Below are 19,650 nucleotides of genomic sequence, written 5' to 3'. Positions count from 1 at the left end.
GTCACACTACTATAAATCCATGCCGATTGCATGGATTTATATAGTGTGGACAAGTTGTTAAGCACTTTTCCAAGTGATGCTAAAATCGCTTGGAAAAGCGTTTGATAACCCGCATGCAAAAATGGATGCAAAGACGCTTTACAAATGCTTCTATCTGGCGGGAAAAAGCATGTAAAATCCGCATGCATTTTTCCTGCCAGGGAGAAGCGTAAAAAATATGCTTCATTTCCGCAACGTGGGCACATAGCCTCAGTCTCCAACTGCATCAGACATATGTCTTCGAATGCGTCTTTTTAAAGGGCCAATTGTACACCCTACATATTGGAGTTTACACTCGATGCACTCCACCAAGTAAACCAGCCCTGTGGTATCACAATTTATCAAATCCTGTATAGGGTATGTGATACCTGTACTAGTGGAGGAAAAATCCTTGCATTTAATGATATGTTTGCAGCTGATGCATATATTTTTGCCGCAACCATAAAAACCTGTGGTTTTTAGCCAGTTCCCGTCAGTATTTGATTTATTTTCAATAAATAAGCTGGGTGACACCAAAGATCCGATTGTAGGGGCTTTTTTGGCTGAGAAACGGATTTGGTTGTTTTGTAGCACTTTTTTTACTTTCCTATCTTGGTACAGTATTGGTAAAAAGCATTTAATAACATTAATAATTTTATTATAGTCCCTGCTGTATTGAGTGGTGAAATAAATGACATTATCTGTAGGTAATTTTTTCATGTTATCTTTTATGAGAAAATCCCTGTTGATTTTACTCAATTTTTTTTCAGCTTGTTTTAATGTTTTATGAGAGTAGCCTCTAAGTTCAAGTTTTTCACACTTCTTTTTTATTTCACCACTGACTAACTTAGGGTCAGAGCAGTTCCTTTTTACTCTTAATACTTCTCCGTATGGGATATTATTCACCACGTGTCGAGGGTGGCATGAATTGGGTTTTAAAATGCTGTTAACATCAGTTTCTTTATTGTAGGGAAGAACCACAACTTGCGATGACCCCCTGTTGGTGCGGAGCATGACATCCAAAAAATTAATTTCGATTTCCTGATAATTATAAGTAAATTTAAGATTGAAATTATTATTATTCAAAGAGATAATAAATTCTTTTGCATCATTGTCATCGCCATTCCACACCAACAGGAGGTCATCAATATATCTACCTATCCATATAATCCTCTCCAAAAATGAATTGGTATCTGCAAAGAGAACTGTTTCCTCCCAATATCCCATCGTGATGTTTGCTAAAGAAGGGGAAAATTTTCCACTCATGCTCATGTAGCACCCTGAGGACTCGGTTGCTACAGGGGTATTGCACCTCGAACCAGAGGTGTGGTATTCCACTCCCGGGTAAGGATGGAGTGTGGAACGGAGCTCAGTTAGCTGCATACACTACACTCACCCCATTTCCGGGGGACAGATCAACGGTACTCCCACCAGATAGATGTGCAGGTTCGACAGCGTCTGTCCCCGGCTAGAGTGGGGAGGGGGGAGGAATATCCCAGTGGTGTAGGAGCAGACAGGGGAGGGACTCTGGGCATAGGTAGGAGCCCATTGGTTGCTGGTCACCTGGGCTCGGGTGTCAGAAGGAGGTATATAAGGTGGGCACCATCTTAGGACAGGGTCTGTCGGTGCAGAGAGGAGCTCAGCCAGAGAGGGCTGACAGGGAGCTGTGGCTCAGTCTGGGCCCAGCTCCAGAGCCAGGCCTGGAGTGGAGACCTAAGGCAGAGAGAGAGAGAGAGAAGGAAGAAGAAGTAACAGGAACACCAGGAAAGGCCCAGAGACACAATAAAAGAAGGAACCCTAAGATCCCACGGAATAACGGGTGAAGGGTTGGCAGAACAGGGTGCCGGAACCCAAACTGGTGGAGGCCAATTATCCTTAGCCAGGAACCGGAGGTCGTGGTCAAGTTTTGGCGCGACCCCTCGCCACATCCACCAGGAAGGCATACCATATAGGGTCAGGGAAACCGGGAAAGGTTTCACCACCAGAAGGCCCGAGGGAGCTGGACAAAGGTGGGTCCCTGGTGGGGACGGCCAGTAGGAAGGAAGAGAGGGGAGCTCAGGACCACGCTCTGGAACTGCCTGGGAGTTGGCCGAGTCCCGCACCTGGTGGACGCAGCACGGCTCGGGTGGTCCAACTGTGCACAAGGGACCTGATAAAGAACTGTGAGTAAAGCTGTGAAAACTGCAATTGCACGTCTCAGTGATTCCTCGTCGGACCGGCACCATCAGTGCTGGGACATACACACCATCTCTCCCAACATCATTCACATCCTCTGCCCTGAGGCCATACCCCTCCCGTTGGGAGTTATACCATCCACGCTGCACATCCGTACCACCGGCCTCAGCGGACTGCCCTGCAGCGGCGGCTTCATAGCCGCATTCAACGGGTGGCGTAGTCGGACACTAATACCATCATACCAATAACGCCACTTAGTTTGACACCCTGGGCACGGACCGGGTCACCGCCACGTGGACTACTACCCCTATCGGATCCGGCTCCGGGTATTCCCCGCGTGCGCAACGCTACACAACATGGCCCAGGGGGCGCGTCAACTTTTGGCGTAGTCGGCAGGATTTCGTGCCCGCAACCACCGGGTACTGCGTGCCTGAAGGAAAGTTCACAGGTACCTTAAAAAGAAGTCTCCCGCCGCTTCCAGAGGGTTCCCGCCATCGGACGCCATCTGGGGTCGTTTCCCGCCATCTGCGGAGTTTCCCGCCATCGGTGGACGATTCCCGCCATCTTGGACAGTTTCCCGCCCTGGCATTGTGGGCGTGCCAGAGGGTGGCAAGAGGCCACCTCCCATCGTGGGCATGGTCCCAGAGTGGCGCCAAAGGAAGAGACCGCCCCCACCAGCCGAGAGTACAATAATGGAGATGTCCATCAGAGTGGGGGGGCTGCCCCTGAAACTGACAGTCACCAAGTTGCCCCAGGACCACTCCCTATGGGGGCGGATAGGGAACAAAACTGAGAGGATGGGTGCGGCCTGGAGGAGTCTGGACGGATCGCACCCGGGAATGGAGGAAGCGCCCAGCAATGCCAGCACCTCGGGCCGGGGCCTGCTGCAGGCCGCAACGCCAGACAGCCTAGTGGAGATCCTGGCACAGCTCCCCAGAGATCCGGAGCGTGCACAGGCTGCGCTGGAGGACTTGGACCGGAGGATGGCCCGGGCACAGCAGGATGCGCTGGCCGAGTGGAGAAGGGAGATGGCCCGGCAGGCTGGGATCCGCCAGCAGGAGGCGCCACCCGCAACGAGGAGCATGTCCGCCTCTGAGGATGGTGCAGGAGGGACGAAGGCCGGAGACGACGCCGCGGAGGGAGCTGCAAGGATGGAAGCAGGTAATGGGGACGTCACTACCCCGAGCCCAGTAGCCGCAAGCCTGCCCCAGCTCCCCGTCGCAGAGCCCGAAGTCCTACTCACCACACCCGTTGTCGCACCGCCACTGCCCCCAACTAGGCCTCAAGCGGCAGGAGCCGCGGTCACGCCCTCTTCCGCGCCACGCCCCTTGACCCTGAGCGCGGCAAAACAGGAAGTGCCACCGGCCTGGTCGCAGGGCCTGGTGAACCCGGGCGCCGCTGCCCCTACAGTGCCCTCTACCTCCATAGTGCCACCACTGGGCGCAGATCTCTTCGCGCAACATACCAGCCCGGACGGGCTGCCCTTCGTGTGGCCACCGGAGTACGTCAACCCCCGACTCCGGAAGGAACGGCCCCGGTGCGAGCCTCTGATCCCGGCTCCGGCGCCCGCCAAAATCACTCCGCTTCCACTGGAGGATGCCCAGTTTGCATGGGACCCCACCGGTGAGAACCTAATGGGGTTTACCCAGGAGACCCGGGCGGACGCAGCCCGGCGTGAGGAGTGCTGCCATCAACAGCTGGAGGTCTTTGGAAGAGAGCGGCGAGAGAGGCGGATCGGCGAAGAACAGCTGCAGGTCCGGAGCGCGGAACAGAAGCGCAGGGCCCGGCAAAACTCCCGTGCAGCCCACGGTCCCCGCGCTGACAGGACCGTAATAAAGTTCCAGCTAGAGCATGGCTGGGGCTTTATCCGGGACCACCAAACTCCCGGCGACGTCTTTGTTACCCGCAGGGATGTCGAGAGCCACCTGCCGGAGGGACACCGTGGACGTGATCTCTACCCGGGTGACGTGGTCACCTTCACCCGGCACCAGTGTGCCAAGGGACCGTACGCCCTTCACGTACACCGGCTAACTGAGGAGGAGTTGCAGTATGAGGAAAGCCAAGAGGACCCGGACGGGTCTGAAGACTACCCTCAGGAGGGAGCACGGAGAGGACATAGCTACTGAAGGGAAGTAGCATGAACAAGGAACTGTATATAGTTACCCGTCGGGGTACCTAGGTTGCTGCTAATCAGAGTGTGGTCCCCGTTGGGACTAGTATGGAACTATTAAAGAACTGTTACCTGTGTGTCCCTAATCCCTTACCAGGCTGAGGACTGTGAGCAGCCATTCCCCTATTCCCACTGGCCGAGGACTGAGAGCGGCCACCCTGTAAATAGTTGCGCTTCTTAAAGCGCCCCCTATTGGTTTTATAGAAGAACTACTTTTCAACCTTGGAATTAGTGACTGTTGCACTTTACCTGGTCACAAGTTGCACCGTGGCCAGAAATCAAGGATATGTTTTGAAAATGTTTATTTGAAAATGTCTTATAATGAAGAGTTTAAGATGCTGCTGAAACAGTAATGCCGAAGTTTTATATAGTGTTTACAAAAGAGTTCCGGTGGCATTAGCAAAGTGTTGTATAGAAATGTTTTATACTAAAAAGAGAGAAAAGTACCTCCCATAAAGGGATGAGTTTTCAGTTAATGTCTTACATGCAAGTGTACACTTTAAAATTTTTGTATGTTTTAATTTGCCTTTGCTCTTTTCTAGCCCGAGGACGTGCTGTGATTTACCAGGGGGGAATGTAGCACCCTGAGGACTCGGTTGCTACAGGGGTATTGCACCTCGAACCAGAGGTGTGGTATTCCACTCCCGGGTAAGGATGGAGTGTGGAACGGAGCTCAGTTAGCTGCATACACTACACTCACCCCATTTCCGGGGGACAGATCAACGGTACTCCCACCAGATAGATGTGCAGGTACGACAGCGTCTGTCCCCGGCTGGAGTGGGGAGGGGGGAGGAATATCCCAGTGGTGTAGGAGCAGACAGGGGAGGGACTCTGGGCATAGGTAGGAGCCCATTGGTTGCTGGTCACCTGGGCTCGGGTGTCAGAAGGAGGTATATAAGGTGGGCACCATCTTAGGACAGGGTCTGTCGGTGCAGAGAGGAGCTCAGCCAGAGAGGGCTGACAGGGAGCTGTGGCTCAGTCTGGGCCCAGCTCCAGAGCCAGGCCTGGAGTGGAGACCTAAGGCAGAGAGAGAGAGAAGGAAGAAGAAGTAACAGGAACACCAGGAAAGGCCCAGAGACACAAGAAAAGAAGGAACCCTAAGATCCCACGGAATAACGGGTGAAGGGTTGGCAGAACAGGGTGCCGGATCCCAAACTGGTGGAGGCCAATTATCCTTAGCCAGGAACCGGAGGTCGTGGTCAAGTTTTGGCGCGACCCCTCGCCACATCCACCAGGAAGGCATACCATATAGGGTCAGGGAAACCGGGAAAGGTTTCACCACCAGAAGGCCCGAGGGAGCTGGACAAAGGTGGGTCCCTGGTGGGGACGGCCAGTAGGAAGGAAGAGAGGGGAGCTCAGGACCACGCTCTGGAACTGCCTGGGAGTTGGCCGAGTCCCGAACCTGGTGGACGCAGCACGGCTCGGGTGGTCCAACTGTGCACAAGGGACCTGATAAAGAACTGTGAGTAAAGCTGTGAAAACTGCAATTGCACGTCTCAGTGATTCCTCGTCGGACCGGCACCATCAGTGCTGGGACATACACACCATTCACATCCTCTGCCCTGAGGCCATACCCCTCCCGTTGGGGGTTATACCATCCACGCTGCACATCCGTACCACCGGCCTCAGCGGACTGCCCTGCAGCGGCGGCTTCATAGCCGCATTCAACGGGTGGCGTAGTCGGACACTAATACCATCATACCAATAACGCCACTTAGTTTGACACCCTGGGCACGGACCGGGTCACCGCCACGTGGACTACTACCCCTATCGGATCCAGCTCCGGGTATTCCCCGCGTGCGCAACGCTACACAACATGGCCCAGGGGGCGCGTCACTCACTCCTCGTTTTTGGAGATAATAAACTTCACAAAAACTGAAAAAGTTACGTTTTAATAGGAACTTCATTGAATTTACCAAAAATAATTTAGTTGGACAATCATTATTGCTGAACCTATCAAGAAAATATTTCAGTGCTGGGACAGCTACTTCAAACTCTATTGAGGGGTACAGGGCTACAACATCAGCTGTCAACCAGCTGTAATTCCTTTCCCATACAAACTTGTCAAGTACTCCTAGTATCGTCTTTGTGTCCTTAATATAACCAGGTAACTCTCTCACTAGTGGTTGGAGCATGCTGTCCACCCATGCCCCTAATTTCTCATTGATCGACTCTATCCCAGAAACAATCGGTCGGAATTTCGGGGGGAATCTCGGTTTATGGATTTTTGGGAGAGAATGGAAGATGGGTGTCACCGGGGTGTCAACATATAAATAATCAAATATTTTCTGTGACAACACACCATCTTCCAGACCCCCCTTTAATAAATGTAATAATTCCTTTTGAAATGTAATTGTAGGATCACTTCCTAAAGTCTCATAAATATCTCTGTTTTGCAGAATCAACAAATTACATTGATGGTACAGATCAGGATAACGATGGCACCCCCCTTATCAGCCTTACGGACTACGATATTAGTGTTGTTTTTTATATCCTTCAATGCTAGTTTTTCTTTTCTTGTAAGATTACTATAGGCTGATGTTTTCTCTTTGATTATCCATCTTGGGAAGTTCCTCTTCCACCACATCTTGAAAATGATTCAGTACCTGTGGTCTGGACTGTAGGGGATAATAATTAGAATTTTTGGTTTTAAAAAACACTTTATCTGGCTGACTCGCGGGCAGGGAATCAGCACCCATTTATCTCAATAGAATAGTTTTTTTGCTATTCAGAAAAAAATGGTATAGTAGCATCAGGAACATCACTTTGCAGGGATGTAGAAATGGTTGTTATAGTATCTCTAGTTTCCTCACTTTCATCTGATAAAAATGGCATTTTAACGTTATATTCCTTGCCAATTTATTAATATCACGAAAAGTGGAAAACAGGTCAAAATTCCTTGAAGGTGAGTATCCTAGACCTTTCGATAGTACGGATATGTGTTCCTCTTTCAAAATTTGCGCTGAAAGGTTCCATACTGGAACCGCTTCATTTAAAATCTTTTCTTTCTGTTGCTTTTTCTTATTGGGATGCCTTCTTCCTCCCCGCCTCCCCCGTTTTTTGAAAGATTGTTTGTTTCTGGATATTCCAGGGTTTTCCACACTACTTTCTTCAGAATCCTCAGATTCTGTGGTGGTAATTGTAGCATCGGAATCTCTGCCCCCTGCCAGGCAGGAGGAGGGCCCAGTGAGAAAGGCCCAGGACAGACGGAAGAGAGAGAGGAGCAGGAGAAAGGCTCCAGGAAAGTAGAAAGGATCCTAGGGGCACGGGCAGTGCGGATGCCACCCGTGCGCCCGAGTCTGCAGAGGAGCAGAAGGATCAGGTCGCAGAGAGGGGACCGGCCCCTAAACTAGCAGAGTTCTTTAAGCCTCAACTAGATAACCGGAGGGTGCAGCATTTCAGATGCAGCAGCCAACAGCCACATCTAGCTCACCAAAAAGGTGGCCATAGAGGTCTGTGGTCACTGGCTTGGGACACTGGGTGTGAGGTGCAGGGAGATGGTCAGAAGGAACACACAGAAGGGGGTCCTGTTATGTACTCCGGAGGTACCTGAGGGTTTGCTGAACCCCTCCCTGAGTAAGCACAGGACGGCGTGGGAAGTTACCCTGGCCTGGTAACTTGGAGTCTAAAACCATGAGTAAAAACTCTGAAGACTGCATCCCACTGTCTATGCGAATTATTACTGCGCCATCATCCCCTGCACTACACTGCACAGCAGCATCTAATAAAATCACCACTTCCTGCCCTGGAGCTAAGCTCTACCTGTGGAGAGCCAAACCAACTCTGCTGCATTATCAACAGCTCCAGAGGATCTGCTCTGCAGCGGTGGCTCCCTTTAGCCGCATACCACAGGTGGCATCACGAGCATTATATAAAACCTATAAATCCCCTGCAAATATCCCCTTTTATTGACCGCCCTGGGTCACGGACCGGGTCACCGCCACTGTGACATCTCCCCTAGCAATGACCGGCCCGGCTACCGAGGGGGCACGTCACTAGCACCTATATTGACACTTTAAAGTTGTATTCCTATCTTGTACATTTCTGGCAAATACACAGGACATAAATTTTTATAAGTGATTTTATTGCAAAAAAGTACTAAAATATAAATTAACTATACATGTTTTGTCTCGCTGTGTCCATAAGAACCCAAAATATAAAATAAATAGGTTGTTTATTCTGTACAATGAGAACATGAAAAAAACAAAGCCAGAATTGCTGTTTTTTTGGTACCTTCTCTCACATAAAAGTGGAATAAAAATGCGATCAAAAAGGCACCTGTGACGATGAAGCGTAAATTCTTAATTATGCCAGACATACAGTACAGACCAAAAGTTTGGACACACCTTCTCATTTAAAGATTTTTCTGTATTTTCATGACTATGAAAATTGTACATTCACACTGAAGGCATCAAAACTATGAATTAACACATGTGGAATTATATACTTAACAAAAAAGTGTGAAACAACTGAAAATATGACTTATATTCTAGGCTCTTCAAAGTAGCCACCTTTTGCTTTGATGACTGCTTTGCACACTCTTGGCATTCTCTTGATGAGCTTCAAGAGATAGTCACTGGAAATGGTCTTCCAACAATCTTGAAGGAGTTCCCAGAGATGCTTAGCACTTGTTGGCCCTTTTGCCTTCACTCTGCGGTCCAGCTCACCCCAAACCATCTCGATTGGGTTCAGGTCTGGTGACTGTGGGGGCCAGGTCATCTGGCGTAGCACCCCATCACTCTCCTTCTTGGTCAAATAGCCCTTACACAGCCTGGAGGTGTGTTTGGGGTCATTGTCCTGTTGAAAAATAAATGATGGTCCAACTAAACGCAAACCGGATGGAATAGCATGCCACTGCAAGATGCTGTGGTAGCCATGCTGGTTCAGTATGCCTTCAATTTTGAATAAATCCCCAGCAGTGTCACCAGCAAAGCACCCCCACACCATCACACCTCCTCCTCCATGCTTCACGGTGGGAACCAGGCATGTAGAGTCCATCCCTTCACCTTTTCTGCGTCGCACACGGTGGTTGGAACCAAAGATCTCAAATTTGGACTCATCAGACCAAAGCACAGATTTTCACTGGTCTAATGTCCATTCCTTGTGTTTTTTAGCCCAAACAAGTCTCTTCTGCTTGTTGCCTGTCCTTAGCAGTGGTTTCCTAGCAGCTATTTTACCATGAAGGCCTGCTGCACAAAGTCTCCTCTTAACAGTTGTTGTAGAGATTTGTCTGCTGCTAGAACTCTGTGTGGCATTGACCTGGTCTCTAATCTGAGCTGCTGTTAACCTGCGATTTCTGAGACTGGTGACTCGGATAAACTTATCCTCAGAAGCAGAGGTGACTCTTGGTCTTCCTTTCTTGGGGCGGTCCTCATGTGAGCCAGTTTCTTTGTAGCGCTTGATGGTTTTTGCAACTTCACTTGGGGACACATTCAAAGTTTGCCCAATTTTTCGGACTGACTGACCTTCATTTCTTAAGGTAATGATGGCCACTCGTTTTTCTTTACTTAGCTGCTTTTTTCTTGCTATAATACAAATTCTAACAGTCTATTCAGTAGGACTATCAGCTGTGTATCCACCTGACTTCTGCACAACACAACTGATGGTCCCAACCTCATTTATAAGGCAAGAAATCCCACTTATTAAACCTGACAGGGCACACCTGTGAAGTGAAAACCATTTCCGGTGATTACCTCTTGAAGCTCATCAAGAGAATGCCAAGAGTGTGTGACGCGCCCCTGGGCCTGTGTCGCGCTGCGGTGCGCACGCGGGAGCTTACCCGGAGCCGGATCCGTGGAGGGTTGTAATCTCGTGGCGGTGACCCGGTCCGTGCCCAGGGAGTCAAACTAGACGGCAGTCTATTAGTAGTAAATAGTTGATGACTACGCCACCCGTTGAGTGCAGCCAGGAAGCTGCTGCTGCAGGGCAGACCGCTGAGGCCGGTGGTAGGATTGTGCAGCGTGATAGTATAACCCCCAACGGGAGGGGTATGGCCTCAGGGCAGCCGACGTGGATGATGGGGGTAGCAGGAACCACTCAGAGACGGTACGGTGTAGTTCAGGGTCTTTACTGGTAACAACGACAGACCCTCCCGGAGTACTTGCTAGCAAACGGGGCCTGGTCAGTCTTTGAGCAGATGGGATCTCCCCTGGCCAGGCGTAGTTGTAGGCCTCCCAAACTGACTGTACTCTTCTGGCTACCTTGCTAGAAGCTGATGTAAGTAGCCCACGTCCCTGAGTGTACCGTGTGGTGCTCACCCGTATGGCCGGTGACTCGGGGCCTTCTAATGACTTCCGCTCCACGATGGCGGTGCTGGTCCCACGCGTGTGACCGTGCCTTCAGGCTTCTGGGCCAGAGGACCTGAAATCCCCTGCCCGACGGATTCTGCTGCTGGGTAGGAGTTAGTCCCCACAGCCTCGGACTCCGGGTCCGGTAAAGAATCTTCTTAGTCAGGGCGAGCTCTGTAGCTGCCAGCCCCTGACTCCTTGTAACTCTGCTGTTTCCTATGCTGCTTCTCTTCTCCACTCTCCTTGTCTGACTCACCCTGCCTCAGCCCCGGGTTTATACAGGGGAAGTTCTTCCCCTCCCAAGACTGGGCAGGAGGTGTGGCATGCACAGGATCCCTGACCAAAGGACCTCCCACCTGCTCTCAGACATAATATCTCTATCACTGTGGCAACCAGACCCCTGGGGTGTCACATTCCCCCCTAGTGAAATTTAGTACTCCGGGACTAAACACATTTAGAAAAACATAACAAAGTATAACAATAACAATACTATAAGAAAAACACATAAGATGGTTACGGTGTGTCCGCAACCGGATGCAGTCTTTGAAGAAAAGCAAAGGTGTCCATTTCACCAACACAGGGAGACGTAACCAGGTAGGGGTCTGTCCTACCCCGAGTCCTTAACAGTCTCTAGTCCATCCTGGGTTACACTCCAACTATATACAAGGATTCCCGGTAAATCCACCAAGGTTTCCTAAAAATAACTAGAAACACAAAATTATACACAAGCAACAAGACACAGAAAAACATAGATAAAACAATTTATACACTTTAAATTCTCCAGCGTGCGGGTAACTGGCCTCTAGTGGCCCTAGTGGACCTACGGAGCTGACTGTCTGGCCCTGAACTACAGGGTGTAGGAGCTGTCAAGGGTAAACTGGGCAGCTGTCTACCGGCTCTTTGTCTCACTAGGGGTACGGCAGGCTCACTATAAGCAGAGGGTTGATTCTCCTGTTCTGCTTGTGTGGAGTCTTCTGCCTCCTGGACCGGCTGTTCTTCCAGCTCTACCCGTTGCTCCGTAGGTTCTTGGGATGATGGTTGGAGGAAGGTGAGTACGGGTACCACAACTGCACCATTGACTTGAGTCCAAGACTGAGGAAAGTCCCCGAGCACGGTACTAACCATATCTTCCCTTTCTTCCACGGGTCGATGGTCTTCTTGTTCCTCTTCAGGGTTCCTCAGTTGTTCGGGACACTTCTTCAGGTGGTCCCGGGATACAATGGCTGTGGTTTCCCCTCCGTCTTTACTGATGGTACAGACCTTCGGGTTCTCGTGGCTTGAGGGCAGTACGGTGTACGGGTCCTTCTCCCACTGGTCGTCCAACTTGTGGAGCCGTCTCTTCCTCTTCAAGACCTGCTCTCCGGGTACCAGGGGAACAGCGGGAGCATACTGGTTGTAAGTTTTCTCTTGTCTTTCCCTAGCCTGACAGAGACTTCGCTCCACGCTCTCCTGTACTCTCCGGTACTGCTGCTGCCTCTCTGTGTCCCAGTCTGTTTCTGGTGAAGTGTCCTCGGGGGTCAGGACTCCCATTTCCAGGTCAACAGGTAACTTACCAGGTCTTGCCCTCATTAGGTAAGCCGGGGTACAGTTGGTGGAACCTACCGGGATGTGGTTGTATAGGTCCACCAGATCGGGCAACTTTTCAGGCCACAGACTGCGTTCTTCCAGGGGCAACGTTTTTAGAAGATCCATTACCACCTGGTTCATTTTTTCACAAAGTCCATTAGTCTGCGGATGGTAGGGTGTCGTCCTTATCTTCCGGCAGCCATACAGATTGCAGAATTCCTGAAAGACCTCCGCTTCAAAGGCAGGTCCCTGGTCCGTCAGCACTTGGTCCGGGTACCCGTGTGGACGGCAGAAGTGCTGCTGGAAGGCTCTAGCTGCTGTTTGAGCCGTTAAGTCCTTGACGGGGACGACAACCAAGAACCGGGAGTAATGATCCACGATGGTTAACGCGTAGACGTAGCCACTTCTGCTTGGGGTCAGTTTTACATGATCCAAGGCTACCAGTTCCAACGGTTGCCGGGTGACGATGGACTGCAGGGGAGTCTTCTGGCTGGCTCGGTCCTTCCTTCTCAGGTTGCACGGGCCACAATCTCTGCACCACTTCTCGATGGTTCCCCTCATGCCTACCCAGTGGAACCGCTCGCGCAGCAGGAACTCCAGCTTTTTCCACCCAAAGTGTCCAGCTCCGTCGTGGTATGCCTCCATCACCATGGCTGCGTCTCTTCGTGGCACCACTACTTGCCAGAGTAATTCATGCGTCCGGGAGTTAACCATTCTGCGGCACAACTTCCCTTTGTAAAGGAACAGTCGACTCTTCTCTGCCCATAGTTGTTTGGCTTCCTCCGGAGCGTCTGGTTCAAGGCGAGCCTCCGGCCGAGTCAGCATCTCCTTCACCAGTCGGACGGCAGGGTCGCTGTCTTGCGTTTCCGCCCAGTTGTAGTGGGGTAAGGGGTTCAACGTAGCAGCCTGCTTACTCCTTACCCGGTGGGAATACTGAATAGTCCCATGACGGTGGAACGCAGGGAGTTCAACTTCTTCCAGTCCCTCCGGATCTTCTCCTCCGTCCGGCAGGTTGGGCATCCTGGACAGGGCGTCCGCGTTGGTATTGGAGCGTCCTGCCCGGTATTTAATTGTGAACTCGTAGTTGGACAGACGGGCCATCCACCTCTGCTCCAGGGCACCGAGTCTTGCCGTGTCCAGGTGTGTCAGCGGGTTGTTATCCGTGTACACGGTGAACCGGGAAGAAGCGAGGTAATGCTTAAAGCGCTCAGTGATTGCCCATACTACGGCCAGGAACTCTAACTTAAATGAGCTGTAATTTTCGGGGTTCCTTTCGGTGGGTCGCAGTTTTCGGCTGGCGTAGGCGATTACTCGTTCCTTCCCCTGCTGGATCTGGGACAGTACGGCTCCTAGCCCGATGTTACTGGCGTCGGTGTAGAGGATAAAGGGCTGGCTATAATCCGGGTACGCCAGGATTTCGTCCCCCGTGAGGGCCATCTTCAGCTGGCGGAAGGACTCTTCTTCCAGTTCTTCCCATTTGAAGGGCGGCTTCTGGTTCTTGGCCTTCCGGGACTGGCCTATCAGGAGGTCCTGCATAGGTGCTGCCTTTTTGGTGAAACCGGGAATAAACCTTCGGTAGTAGCCTACCAACCCGAGGAACTGCCGCACTTCTTTTACGCTGGAGGGGCTTGGCCATCCCTTAATTGCGGTGATCTTATCGGGGTCGGGAGCCACTCCGTCAGCGCTCACCACGTGTCCCAGGTACTGCACCTTTGGTTTCAGGAGGTGACACTTGGAGGGTTTCACCTTTAGGCCGTAACTCGCCAGAGCCTCGAACACTTCCGCCAGGTGTTTCAGGTGGTCCTCATACGTCTTGGAATATACGATGACATCGTCCAGGTACAACAGGACCGTCTCGAAGTTTCTGTGGCCCAGACAACACTCCATTAGGCGTTGGAAGGTTCCTGGTGCGTTGCAGAGTCCGAACGGCATGCAGGTGAACTCGCTAAGTCCCATCGGGGTGGTGAATGCGGTCTTCTCCCGGTCCGCCTCTGCTACAGGAACCTGCCAGTACCCGCTAGTGAGATCCAAGGTAGAGAAGAAGTTAGCAGATCTTAAAGCAGCCAATTACTCCTCTATCCTTGGTAAGGGGTACGCATCCTTGTGTGTGATACGGTTGATTTTCCGGTAATCTACACACATCCTCATGGTGTTGTCTTTCTTTTTGACTAAAACTAATGGGGCTGCCCAGGGGCTACAACTATCCCGGATTACCCCAGCCTCCTTCATATCTCTAAGCATCCCCTTGGCGTGTTGGTAATTTGCAGGGGGTACGGGTCGATACCTCTCTTTTATGGGAGGATGATCTCCCGTGGGGATGCGATGTTCTACCCCCTTGACTCGCCCGAAGTCTAACGGGTGTTTACTAAACACTCTCTCATACTCTTGAACCACCCGATAGACTCCTTGTTTCTGATGTGAGGGAGTGGAGTCAGTACCCAAATGTAGTTGCTGACACCAGTCCTCCATGTCTTTCTTAGAGCCGTTACCTTCCTCCGGGTGAGATGGAGGCAAGGGTTCCACAGATTGTATAGAACTTTGATTAGTGGTATATAATTTGGCTAGCGTCGCATACCGGGGCAGGTACACTTCCCTCTCCCCGATATTTATTATGCGAATGGGCACCCTCCCATGGCGTACATTGACCACCCCCCGTGCTGTCAAAATGGTGGGCCTACTGTCTGAGTAAACTGGTTCTACCATTGCCTGGTAATCTCTACCTCTCAGACCAATAGCTGCCCGGCACCAAATCATCATTTCACTTTTTGGGGGCATGGCAATAGGAAAAGGGTCACACATTCTTACGCTACCAATCTCACCGCCGGAGAGTTCCACTTGTTGCCGTTGCATCAGTGCCCGGATCTCTTTCTGGAGCACCCGCTGCTCGCCGGAGCTGGCATTCTTGGCAACCTGCTGTAAAAGGAAAATCACCTCTGCAAGACAATTTTCAATTACATTAGTTCCTAGAGTTATTTTTGGGTGACTCTCATGTTTATCGATATCTACAATGATCAGTCCCTGTGCGGCCAGTTCGACTCTACCAATTTTGATGGTCACCTCTTTAAATCCGATCTGTGGCACGGGCTGACCATTGCTGGCGATGATACTCAAGTCGTCGTCGGGGTAGCGGGTAATATCCAAGTCATTCCAGTACTGCTTGAAGAGCACGTACGGGATGGTGGTGACCTGTGACCCGGTGTCCAGTAGGGCACTCATGGGAATGCCATCCAGTACCACAGGCAAGACTGGACGTCCTCCCACATATCTGTCGCGCCAGTTCGATGGGCCTGGTGATCTTTTTCCTGGGGGTTGGCCCTCTACCCCAGGTTGTGCCCGTTTAAAGAACAGTACCTTGCCATATGTCCGGGTTGATTGCAGCGGCGGCAGATGGGTCGTCCGTCCTCACTGTATCGGTCACTGGGTCTTCCTCTGGCCGGTGGGGTCCTCCTTGGTCGACGCCACGGGATGTCCTCCGGTCCGGATGCCAGCTGGATCTTCCCTGGGGTGGAAACCTGTAAAGACTGCACAGTTCGGGTTAGCGCAGCAACGCTCTTAGCTAGCTCTTGGACCTGATGGTGTAGGTCTGGAGCCGGGTCATTGTCCAAAGCCTGCGCATCAGCTCCCACAGGCCCTGCTGACAAGGGCGCCGCCTCCTGGTAGTAAGTGGTAGTGGGGCGTCTGTGGGTCACAACGCCACCTGGTGCCGGTTCTCGGAGCACCCGGATGGCTCTGTCCTTGAACTGTGCAAAGTCCAGATGGGGATCCTGTAAGGCCATTGCCCGCAACTGGGTTCGGTGGGCATTGCAATATAAACCCTATATAAATTGTTCAGTCAACAGCCTGTCCTCGTTTCCCACCCCATCAGGGTCGGTCTGCTTTATGGCCCTCAGGGCCTCTTGTAGGTTTAGTGCATAGTCCCTTATACTCTCATGCGCTCGCTGCTTGCACCCGTAGAATCTAAGCTTAATCTCGGCTGAGGTGCGGGTATCAAAGGTGTCCTTCAGCCGGGTTAGTATCCCTGCGACAGTCTTCCTCCCAGGTGGCCAGGATTTTACTTCCCTTTTGGCTGCCCCGGTTAGTTGGGCCACCAGGATGCTCACTTTTTGCTCTTCTGTGAGGGGGTACACCTGGAAGAGGCTATCCAGCTTTTCTCTAAAGTCATGCAGGGTATGTGACTCCCCTGAGTACTGGGGTAGCCAAGCTGCTCCCGGGATATAGGGCATGGTGAAGGGCATAACTGCAGCAGCGGTAGCGCTGGCGGGGGTTGAGGCAGTGAAGCTCTCCTCCGTATCCGACATCTTCCTCCCCCCTAGTGGACCGTGGCCTACCTTGCGATGATCCTCTTCCGTAGGCCGCGGCTCCGCAGTGGATCGTCAGGGTTGAGGACCTTCCGTCGCGCTCCTGTGACGTCGGCGTCTGCTGGGCTCCTTCCAGGACCTTACGCAACGTCCGGACGTGAGGCGGGGCTTCAGTTCTCGCGCGCTTTCGGAGTCCACGCCCCTCTTCTTCCCGCGCGGCGTCCTCAAGATGGCGTCCAATGGCGGGAAAACTCCACGGATGGCGGGAAGAAGGTCGAAGATGGCGCCGGATGGCGGGAAAACTTCGCGGATGGCGGGAAGAAGGTAGAAGATGGCGCCGGATGGCGGGAAACCTTCACCACTGGTAAGTTTGAACAGTCTTTGCTTTTCAGGCACGCAGTACCCGGTGGTTGCGGGCACGAAATCCTGCCGACTACGCCAAAGTTGACGCGCCCCTGGGCCTGTGTCGCGCTGCGGTGCGCACGCGGCAGCTTACCCGGAGCCGGATCCGTGGAGGGTTGTAATCTCGTGGCGGTGACCCGGTCCGTGCCCAGGGAGTCAAACTAGACGGCAGTCTATTAGTAGTAAATAGTTGATGACTACGCCACCCGTTGAGTGCAGCCAGGAAGCTGCTGCTGCAGGGCAGACCGCTGAGGCCGGTGGTAGGATTGTGCAGCGTGATAGTATAACCCCCAACGGGAGGGGTATGGCCTCAGGGCAGCCGACGTGGATGATGGGGGTAGCAGGAACCACTCAGAGACGGTACGGTGTAGTTCAGGGTCTTTACTGGTAACAACGACAGACCCTCCCGGAGTACTTGCTAGCAAACGGGGCCTGGTCAGTCTTTGAGCAGATGGGATCTCCCCTGGCCAGGCGTAGTTGTAGGCCTCCCAAACTGACTGTACTCTTCTGGCTACCTTGCTAGAAGCTGATGTAAGTAGCCCACGTCCCTGAGTGTACCGTGTGGTGCTCACCCGTATGGCCGGTGACTCGGGGCCTTCTAATGACTTCCGCTCCACGATGGCGGTGCTGGTCCCACGCGTGTGACCGTGCCTTCAGGCTTCTGGGCCAGAGGACCTGAAATCCCCTGCCCGACGGATTCTGCTGCTGGGTAGGAGTTAGTCCCCACAGCCTCGGACTCCGGGTCCGGTAAAGAATCTTCTTAGTCAGGGCGAGCTCTGTAGCTGCCAGCCCCTGACTCCTTGTAACTCTGCTGTTTCCTATGCTGCATCTCTTCTCCACTCTCCTTGTCTGACTCACCCTGCCTCAGCCCCGGGTTTATACAGGGGAAGTTCTTCCCCTCCCAAGACTGGGCAGGAGGTGTGGCATGCACAGGATCCCTGACCAAAGGACCTCCCACCTGCTCTCAGACATAATATCTCTATCACTGTGGCAACCAGACCCCTGGGGTGTCACATGTGCAATTCAGTCATCAAAGCAAAAGGTGGCTACTTTGAAGAACCTAGAATATAAGACATATTTTCAGTTGTTTCACACTTTTTTGTTAAGTATATAATTCCACATGTGTTAATTCATAGTTTTGATGCCTTCAGTGTGAATGTACAATTTTCAAAGTCATGAAAATACCTTCTCATTTAAAGATTTTTCTGTGTGTCCAAACTTTTGTTCTGTACTGTACTTTCTGATGGCAAGAGAAGCATACCTTTATTTTTATGTTGACTCTTTAATCTGTGCTCTTCTTTAGTTGATTAACACAGACTATTATTTGTATAACCCTGAATGTTATATGTTCTTTGATTCTGAAACAATGATATGTATTTACAAGAGCCATAGATTAGCTAGAACAAGGAATGTTTTCTAGATATGTTAAATACCATTGTAAGGTGTTTGCCAGTCAATCTTGGGGGATGAGCTGTGGATATTCAAGACTTGTGAAATAATATCATCCCTAATTCTTAACCTGTGGATGTGTATTTAAGAAGGAAGATCTGTTTTTGAGACAGAATAAGACTTGGGACAGAGAATAAAAGGAACATCAGAAAGACCTTAGAAGGAAAATGAGAGACATCATTCAGGAAAGTAGATGGATTGCATGGCATCCAAAGAGACACAGATTTGTATTCTACATGATTCTAGTCTAAAGATATGGCCCTGACTGGAAAGATTTGGATCTGCTCCATTAACCATCAGAGAGACCATGGATACTTTTAGGGAGACCAGGAGAGGACTGAGAAGTCACCTGGCGCCATGGATATGTTGTTTTGGGGTTGCTAGGAGTGACTCACCGGTTGCTTAGAACCCATGGAGACATTGGGAGTTGCCAGGAGGGACCCACTGGTCATCTGGCCCCATGGAAACTCTCGGAGAGGCCAGGTTGGGACCCTCGGGTCTCCTTGCCTTGTACCTCGATGGACTGCTAGCTTCCTAAGCTTGCCACTACCTTCTCTCTGTGGGGGCCCACCAGAAGCGGGGGGCCACTGGTTGAGGTAGTCAGCCCTGGAAGTCTCCAAAGTTGCAGCTGTTCTATCCCAGGCGGGCAGAGAAGGAAGGGTGAGACTGTGTAATGTTGCACCATCTTGGGCATTTGCTGGGACTGTTCTATGTGTTGTCCGCTGTGTGGTTCAATAAAATATTGCCACGCTGTTTTACCCTAACCCTGCGTTGTCTGAGTAGCGTTACCCCCACGGAAGACCACGGGTCCTCACAAGCACCTATACTCCAAAATAACAACAATAATAAAAAATACAACTCGTCCCGCAAAAAAATAGGTTCTCATACAAATCTGTTAACAGAAAAAATAAGAGTTATGGCTCTCCATATATGGCAATGTAAAATTGTTTTGTTTTTGAAAATGTATTATTTTCATGCAGACATCATAAAACATAAGTAAATGGTGATTTTATGTTAATTGTACTGACCCACAGAATAAAGTTTATATGTAATTTATATGAAATGGTCAATGCTGTAAACTTAACTGGGGAAAAATGTATATTTTCACCATTTGCCATGTGCTGCGTATTTATCTCTTGAACTTACTTTTAAGTAAAAAAAAAAAAGATCACCGCATCCCTTGATAAATGTCGTGAGGGGTGGAGGGATATTGTGAAAAAGCACAATCATTATTAAAAATACATAAGATTAAAAGATCATTAAAATCATTAAAAATAAAAATACA

Source organism: Phyllobates terribilis, unplaced genomic scaffold (assembly GCF_046119375.1).
Source record: "Phyllobates terribilis strain yellow unplaced genomic scaffold, ASM4611937v1 Scaffold_430__1_contigs__length_1590877, whole genome shotgun sequence".
Classification (NCBI taxonomy): Eukaryota; Metazoa; Chordata; class Amphibia; order Anura; family Dendrobatidae; genus Phyllobates; species Phyllobates terribilis.
The sequence above is the reverse complement of the archived record's forward strand: the minus strand, read 5'-3'. Positions refer to the sequence as shown.